Source organism: Cupressus sempervirens, chromosome 7, assembly GCF_028749045.1.
Source record: "Cupressus sempervirens isolate cs-2001-9-10 chromosome 7, ASM2874904v1, whole genome shotgun sequence".
Classification (NCBI taxonomy): domain Eukaryota; kingdom Viridiplantae; phylum Streptophyta; class Pinopsida; order Cupressales; family Cupressaceae; genus Cupressus; species Cupressus sempervirens.
In genome coordinates this window covers 324,289,255-324,298,876 of record NC_143124.1, presented here as the reverse complement: position 1 = coordinate 324,298,876, position 9,622 = coordinate 324,289,255, and positions in this window count along the sequence as shown.

Genomic DNA, 9,622 nt, shown 5'->3' with positions numbered 1-9,622 from the left:
TTTATAAGTGAGGAAACAATGTATTATTGATTTTTAGATTGGCCAATATAAGGATCAAGTGTTGTATGATATTGTGGACATAAGTAGTTCTCACATATTTCTTGGTAGACCTTGGTAGTATGATTGCATGGCTATGCATGATTGTGTCAAGAATGTGATTAATATCGAGAAAGGTGGCAGGAAGCATTCCTTGATTCCCTCAAGTAGAATAAAGAGCTCAGTTGGAGGAACCTAAGTATTGGTAGTCAAGTTGAGTTGAAGGATTTTTAAAGGGATAGAGGTCAACATGGAAGAAAACCTATGATACACCAAGGATAGATGTGAAGAAGCATAAGAAGAACAAAGGAAAGAATGTGCAAGTTGGGGACTTGGAGGATATGTATGTAAAAAATCAATTTAGGATTAATGTATTAATCCCAAAAGATGTTCTACTAGCTATTAAGAACATCTTTTCAAACCTAGGGTGTCTAATATAGGAGCATCCTAGGCTTGTTGGGAATCCTGCATGTTGTGTTTGGCCTTGGAGTTAGGGGACTTGATCAAAGGAAGAGGTGTGACTTGGTCCTTATTGAGTAGTTTTGGATGTAGTGTTAACTAAGGTACTTAATTGGAGTAGCATTACTCAATCATTTCCTAGTGGTACTTGGTTGGCAAAGGTACTCGACATACGTTGGGGGCTTGATGATGCTTGGCTATGCTAGTGTGAGCTTGGTTATGCTTGGTGGATTTTCTAGAACTCAAAAGTGGTTCTTTTGATGCTCGGTCATGTCTTGGTCTTGTTTTAACCAAGTTAGTCTCTGATCAATTTCTAGTGTGAGCCAACCTTGGCATTTTATTTGGTTGTATTTAATTTATATCACAAGATGACTTGTGGCTTAAATGTAAATTTAATGCAAGGGTTTATTTAATTTGTAACATACTATGATGACCTATGGTTTAGTTGGGTATAAGTCGAGGGTCTTATGGAGTCTTTTGTGATAACATCCATCTTGGAGAAGATGATGTGGTAGAGGAGAAAAATTCGAAGAGCTAGTAGCTAAGGCTTGGGAAATAAGGAGATTGCTTAGTGGGCTTGCAATCACAAGTTTAAATCTTCCTTGGAGGTTTCTACCAAAGTGTGGATCTAGACTAGCTAGGGTTTGGATTGGATCTTGAAGGATCTTGCAGAACTATTACTTGCTTTGTATTTGGCCATAACCAAGAAGGCCTAATAGCCTGACACATTGCATGCAATAAGTTATTTTATGAATAAAGAATTATTTTTGGTATCAGATCTTGTATCTTGTGTTGTGTTTCTATTGTGTGGTTATTTTTTGGGGGCTAGGAAATCTCCTTTAGGGATTCATCTACCTTGCACTACATCACAAGGACAAAATAGATGACCAAGGGTGACTTGGTCAAGGATGATTTGGTCAACCTTTGAAGAATGAGTGTCATGTTATTTCTATTACCATTGTTCCAAAGAAAGCAAAAAATGGTTCTCAGATTTATAACCTGTTCGTTAATCCACTATTTGTAACCTATAATAATAAGGGGTTTCTATTGTTGATGGGAAGTTTGCCTTGGTCAAACCCTAGTTTAGGAATTAACCTTAAATTAAAATAACCAAAATTGCATAAATGTAAATCAAACGTATGAATTTACCTTACAATAGTAGGATCTCTTGAATCAAATGCAATGTACTTCACCAATTGATTTGGATCAAGAAGATGAAGATGAATGGATGTAGAAGATGTAACAAAGAATATCAAATGGGTTAAAGGAGATCTTGAATATGGCTACCTCAATTGCTTGAATTTTTGAGTCCTTGATCTTCAATGGAAGTTTTTCTTTAAGGGTCCTTGAAGACTTGAAGCTTAAAAACTTGAGAACTTGAAAGCTTGAGTGCTAGAGTTCTTTTTTTTTTACATGAACTTGATGGATTGAAAAATGGAAGGGTTTATAAAGGGTTTTTAATTGACTAACTCTTGTAGGTCGACCTGCCTAGAATTTAACACCTTGAGGTTAACTAGGTATGTGATCCAAGAAGTAGACCCAACTAGGGATGTACTACATCCCTTATCATCCCTCCAAGGATGCACTATGTTAGTAAATAGTTTTCCACTTTTAGATTTAAAGCTTGGAGAAAAACCCTTGATAAACTAATAGATTAAAATTCCCTGAATGTGTTAGGAATTTCTTTGCTTAGTATTATTTCACAATACTATAAGGTGTAACAACTAGTTTGAAAAGATAATAATTAATTCCTCCTCTGAGGGAAAATATTCCCAATGAATATTTTAAAGAAAATAATGAAAAAGCATAAACAATCAATTCATAGAAATGAATTGAATGTGCAGATTGAAAAACCACTTGAATTTTATAACCAAAATCATCCACATGATTAATCCCTATAGATGAAAATGATTTAAAATCCACTTCTATCACTTATCAATTTGAATTCTCTCAACTTCAATAGAAAGACTTCAAATTGCAATAAGACAATGTAAATCTTTTCACAAATAATCAATCTCCTCAAGGATAGAAATCATTTACAGAACAAACAATATTATCTATTCCAAAAAATATTTAAAACATAAAATTGTAGAATCTTATATTTCCTTATTACAACCAAAATTATGCATCAAAGTTTTCTTTTTAGAATGTAGATATCAAATCCAAAAGTATTTTTGGTTTTGCACCCACCAAGAGCCGACCCTTTTACAAAAAGAATTCCTACTTTTAAATAAATCCTACTCGAGTATTTTTCAACTACCCTAACTTCCTTTCCTTAAAATCTATTTTTCAATCCCGTACAACTTTTGCATAATAATTAATTCTTTAAAGAATTAATCATTTTAAACTTTCTTTCCAATTTACCCTAACCCAACCAACTCATCTAATTTACCACTTTTACTTTCATGGTCACATTACAAAAGTAATAATTAATTCTTTCTAGAATTAATTATGTGAAAATTCATGCTACCTTAAATAGTTTGATGTTTAATTATTTTGCATGTACTAATATTTAATTATTAAAATAATTAAATATAATGCAAAATAATTAATAATGTTTTTACCTTGAAAGTATTTTAATTTTAAATTTAGGAAGGGGTAATACTAAGGGTTTTAGGACGCTAGGTAACAGTGGCTCTCTCTGGGGGCTGCATTCTGTACCAAGATGCAGAGAACTCCAGAATCTCTATATGTTTCCATCTAGTGTCTTACTCATTGGGACATAGAGTCATTGACACTTTTATCATTCAAACAAATATCACCATGAAAGAACCCTATTTGTTGCTTTTCTTCAACTTCAAAATCTACATGCAACTTGACATGGAGTATTCACCTTAACCTTAGAAACCACTATCATGCCCTCGGCCAACCATCTATTTGAAACTCTTTCTGCTTTGAACACTTTCATATTTTGGATTCTTTATTGTACCATCCAAATAAAGACTAAGAGAAGAAGCTTCTGTGGCAATGTTGATTGCATTTACCTTTATAATAGTAGGTTCCCACACAAGGTTAGCAAGAGAATATGCTATACCCAGAATACTAATATCCACACCATAAGGTGCACTTGTGATTCTGATCTATATATATCAAATATTATTTATATAACCTAGTGCCACTTGTTTGCACAATGACCTCTTAAGGAGAAGATTATAATGTCCCAGATTTCTAAAATACTCACTTTACTTTACTATGCAACACTTGAAATCTCAAATTTCTAATATAAAACCTTCAGCCTCCTGAACCAGTCATACTAACCAAAGTACCAACCATTTGTGTCAAATACCAATCCCTTTTGAAACACGCACAATGAGACTCAAGCAACTTAAAAAAAAACCTTCCTTGCATTGGAACACAACTAGGAATTGAATCATTATAATTCTGCTCACAACACCGCCTCCTCTGAACGTCTAGGACAACTATGAGTAACTCTTTTGTTGCTAAAAATGTATAGGATGCTGGAAAGAATGAGAAAACTATCACCATTTGAGGCCTCCACTCTTTAAGCAATATGTATCAAGATCCCCACATTTTGGCTGGAATCAATGCACAAATTCATGTCCACCTACGGTGCACGTGATCTACTATGTTTCTACTGTAATTTTGAACAATTATTCACAGTCCTCCTCATGGGTTCTTTAGAATTATGATTGCATTTTAAAAGCTTAAGGCTCATGATCACACATTTCATCTTCATTAGACACTAATACATGAAAATGATGGTGTCACCCTAACTATATATCATTCTGTATTAATTTCTCAATATAGCTACAAGGATATCTATTATAATAGGTAGATCTTTGATGAATGGATACCACAAACATCTGCAAGCCCATGGTAAATGCAATTGAATCTATTATGATCCATTCTTTATCATGTCATTGCCTTGAATTTCATATTGGAGTTAGAGGAACTTGAATCTCAATAGAAACTTCAAATTTTTATTGTAATGCCTCACAAAGGTTGTAGATATTGGAGTTAGAGGAGCTAACCTGTGGTGTTATTATTATGGATGCAAGAATTTATTGTCAAAATCAAGACATATGTACCTCCTTGAGGTAGTCAATTATTTAGGCTGAGTCTTCCATGGATGGATATACTTCTTGGCATATTGGAAACATTATCTTGAAATAAAGAATCATGAGAACCACTGCATATATCTTCTTCAAAAACTTCCTCATAAAAACCTTCTCCAGGTTTCCATTTTGGCACAAGAGCAAGTATTTCTGCATCAATCATGGCTGTTATATTTGTCACATCTTGATCTGATAGATCTAGCTCTATCACCATTTCACTTGAAACACCCATTGTTGTGTTAGCATCTATGCCAAAAGGAAAGTGAATACACCGAACACGATCTTCCATATCCACAATTCTAAGTCTTAAAAATATTGTGTTTTCATCTTTTTGGTGTCCCTTCACTATAAAATCTCTGTTAATTCTTGCACTATCTTCATTTAAAATTGAAGAAATGTCTTCATTGTATTATTACCATAATTTCCAAATTTCTATAACTCTAAATAGGCTACAGTCCCAAATACCCAATAAAGAAGGCATATTGCTCTAGATTTTTGCTTTGACCTACTATCATATACCCTCATATGAAAAGGCAAGATAGTTATCAACTGTATGTGAGATATGATTCATGATTTTATATAGAATGCTTCCAAGTCTCCAACTAATAGAAATGCTCATTTTTCCAAATAATTGATTTTTGACCATAGTCTAGCACCAAATATTTGTCCACACATTCAACCTTGTAGGGGAGTCAAACTATTATGTGTGAAAAATATTGAACAAGACCCTTGTATATTAATATTAATGAAGGATCCACATATTCACCAACTTTAAAAAGGTAAATGTAACTCCATCATATAGGCTGTCCACCATGAATCTTTTTTTTTGAAAACCCTAACTTTATGAAATAAAAGTGCAAAAAATATCCAAAACCTTTTCACTTCCATGTTGTTGGGTGTCGTTCAAAGTGTTATCATTATGTATCCACATATGGCCTACAAGAAATAAAAATGAATTTCAAACAAGGAATAAACCTTACAACTTTGACAATGAAACTAGATGAGCACAAGATATGACCAATCAATGGGAGGGCCTTTATTTCTTGAAACTCCTCGGCATATGGATTACCTCAAGGAAAGGGGAAAGACTCAGAGCTAACAAAGCCTTTATTGAAACAACAAAGAAAATAAAACAAAAAAAAAAGCCAAAATTTTCAAAAAAAGGAGCGGTTATTTACAATGGAGAGGGGAAAACCCTATAAACTAAACGTGACCATTTACAGGCTAGAAAAAGTATGATCCTTTTCAAATCAATTTTTGGAAAGATGAATGCACATTTGGTTGAAGGGAAAGCAACATGACCAAAGTAAAGTTCATCTCATCTATGAAAGATATATGCATGGGGGAAAAAATAAAAACAAAATTACAATTTCCTTTTACATTTTTCAAATCCACATCTTTCATAAAGGTAGATGAAATGCCAATAAAGGTTTCCATACCTTGAATTTCTTGAACTTTTGATTGCTCATGTGATTTTTCCACTATAAACTGTTGCATTGATTCCTCCAAAGGAAGATAGTGTAAAAGATCTATAGGAGGCTGAAAAATATGTGAATCTTTTTCTTCCTCTTGATTGTCCCCTGAGCCCTCTTCAAGAGCATTTTCTTGTTCATGCATCACTTCGCCAATTTCTTTTTCTTCACACATCTCCTCTACTTTTAATGGCTCTTTCATAGGAGATCTTATTTGGATTAGGATAACACCATAAAAAGATTTTAAAAATGCTACTCGCATTGCCAAATCCTCTGTGATTTCTTGGATTGGATTTTCTCTAAATGGAGGAATAAAAATAAACATATCAACATCATCTTCTTTTCTTGTAGGGGTCCAATCCTTCAAGATTATTGGTTTTAGAAATCAAATGCATAAGGTACTCTAATTTCCCCAATGAAGTTGCTAAAAACTATTAGTAAACGGTTTTCCCCTTTTAGATTTAAAGCTTGGAGAAAAAGCCTTGATAAAATAATAGATTAAAATTCCCTGAATGTGTAAGGAATTTCTCTACTTAGTATTATTTCACAATACTATAAGGTGCAACAACCGGTTTGAAAATATAATCATTAATTCCTCCTCAGAGGGAAAATCTTCCCAATGAGTATTTTAAAGAAAATACTGAAAAAGCATAAACAATCAATTCATAGAAATGAATTGAATGCGCAGATTGAAAAATCACTTGAATTTTATAACCAAGATCATCCACATGATTAGTCCCTATAGATGAAAATGATTTAAAATCCACTTCTATCACTTATTAATTCAAATTCTCTCAACTTCAATAGCAAGACTTAAAATTGCAATAAGACAATGTAAATCTTTTCACAAATGATCAATCTCCTCAAGGATAGAAATCATTTGTAGAACAAACAATATTATCTATTCCAAAAAAGATTTAAAACAATAAATTGCAGAATCTTGTATTTCCTTATTATGTAACAAAAATTTTGCATCAAACTTTTCTGTTCAGAATGTAGATATCAAATCCAAAAGTATTTATGGTTTTGCACCCATCGAGAGCCGACCCTTTTACAAAAAGAATTCCTGCTTTTAAAGAAATCCTACTTGAGCCGTTTTTCAACTACCCTAACGCCCTTTCCTTAAAATCTATTTCTCAATCTCATACAACTTTTCCATAATAATTAATTCTTTAAAGAATTAATCATTTTAAACTTTCTTTCCAATTTACCCTACCCCAACCAACTCATCTAATTTACCATTTTTACTTTCATGGTCACATTACAAAAGTAATAATTAATTCTTTCTAGAATTAATTATGTGAAAATTCTTGTTACGTTAAATAGTTTGATGTTAAATTATTTTGCATGTAGTAACATTTAATTATTTAAATAATTAAATATAATGCAAAATAATTAATAATGCTTTTACCTTGAAAATATTTTAATTTTAAATCTAGGAAGGGGTAATACTTAGGGTTTTAGGATGCTAGGTAACATACTGCATCCTTGGTTGACAAAGGATGCATTGTGTCCCTAGAAACTAAGGCTAGGAACCTTTGGGAGACCCTTGAGATCCCAAATCAGGCACTAGATCCCACAAACCAGGTACAAAGCTCAAGAAAAGACCGTTTCACTGCAAAGACTAGATTTCAAGTAATTAGATGAAGGGAGGAGAGGACCTAGATGGATAGATCCTACCTCGAGCTTTATGCCATGAAAGTGGGAGCTCTTAAAGAGGATCCATTATGTTTTACCCCAATTCCACCTAGAAGAAAGGATAGAAAAGGAAATAAACAAGGAAAGGTGCAAGGAGATTGACAATCTTATATTAAATAGGTGTTAAACCCTTATTAAATTAGAATGCTTCCAATTTAAGACGGTAAAAGAACATACAAGATATGACTATTCCTTCTCATAAATTTTAGGTCATATTTAATCCAAACTAAATAAATTGATGCAATCTTGATTCTACGCTCACAATTTTAGTGATGCATGATTAACATATACCAAACCTATTGAGAGTATGGTGTAGTTTAGTCCCTTTCCCCTTAAATGGTAAAACATATTATTTCTTTCACAGTTGATCTTGAGAACCATTATTTTTAGGATATCATTTCATAAATGGTACATTTGTGGGGTCTCTCTATATGTATGTTCTTAATCCTTTAGCTTGGGGAGCCTTACTTTAGGAGTGGATTTGAGCTAGCTACTTAATGTCAAGTGGGTGTTGAGGTGGTCTTAATAGGGTTGAGTATATTTCTAACTATAATTGAGATGATTTTTCCTTTTTCTTCTCATTTTGAAGTAGAATAGTGGATTCTATCCTAAATGTCTCTCAAACTTCATGGCCCCTCATAAATAAACTCAGTCCCTGAATGCCTCAAGTTCACTTAGAAAATGTACATTGACAAAAATCTTTGAATCAAATTAATTCTATATCTTTCATAATGCCCTTTTTTTATAAGTAATCAGTCAAAGCCTTAATTATTTATTATTTATTTATTACTATTGTTAAAATTAATTATTAATATCAGTTAATCATGAGTAGATTAGAAACCAAGAACTCCCCAATGAGAGGATCACAATTTATCAACAGGTTGTAGGCTCTTACTTAAAACATTTCATAATGCTTTTATTATTTCACATGATAGTCATCTTGTTTCGTTATAAGTTTTAGCCAGCTTTTTAATCATCTTCCCATCCTTACCATTATTTCGCTATAAATTTACACTCTATTTGTAATGATCTCTTTTATATGTAAAATTTTACCCATATCAAATTTTAATAAATCATAGATGGTGCCTTATCAATTTTTAATGTTAATCTAAAATAAAAACAATAAGACCTAGAAGGATCAGTTTGTAAGAGATAACTATTTCTAGGTACACCTCCTTTATTTAAGATAATCGATAGGGAGCTACTACAAAACATGGTCTACTTGAGTATATCACAAATGTTAGTTAGAACATGGATATATTCTTTAATCCTATAATCCTATTAGTTTCTTATGTAAATCACTTGCAAAATTTTAAAATATGCCTCAAAAAATAGTTTTGTGTAAGAAACATTTCTCAAATCCATGTCTAAATATAGCAGATTAAGGACAAAGACCATGGATGTCATTTCATATTTAAATAAATTCATCCCAAACATAGTGTATAATAAGAAATGATGAGCAATTATAAGATACTTATCACTCACCAGGATCCTATTGTATACATTTAAACACATACCCACCCTTAAATCAATCTGATTAGCATAACCAAAAAGATAAAGGGTGCTAATTCAAGATCTATTCTCAAGGAGGTATTTGGATTCCTATAGTAAATTATATGATATGTAAATGATGGTAAATGTGATATAATATAGTAAGTGCAAGGTAAAGAAGTAAGAACAAGTGCACCTTGAAATTGAAATAGGAAGGATGGCATTTTGAAGCTAGATTTCACTATTATTAGAACATCAAAATGTATTGTGACTTTAGATCTAGGAACCTAGGACCTATAACTATTTATTTTGACAATTGCAACTAAAAGTGCAGGATCACATCAATTTTCTAGTTACATTTTGACAAGTTGACTTGTACCTCAGGAAAAA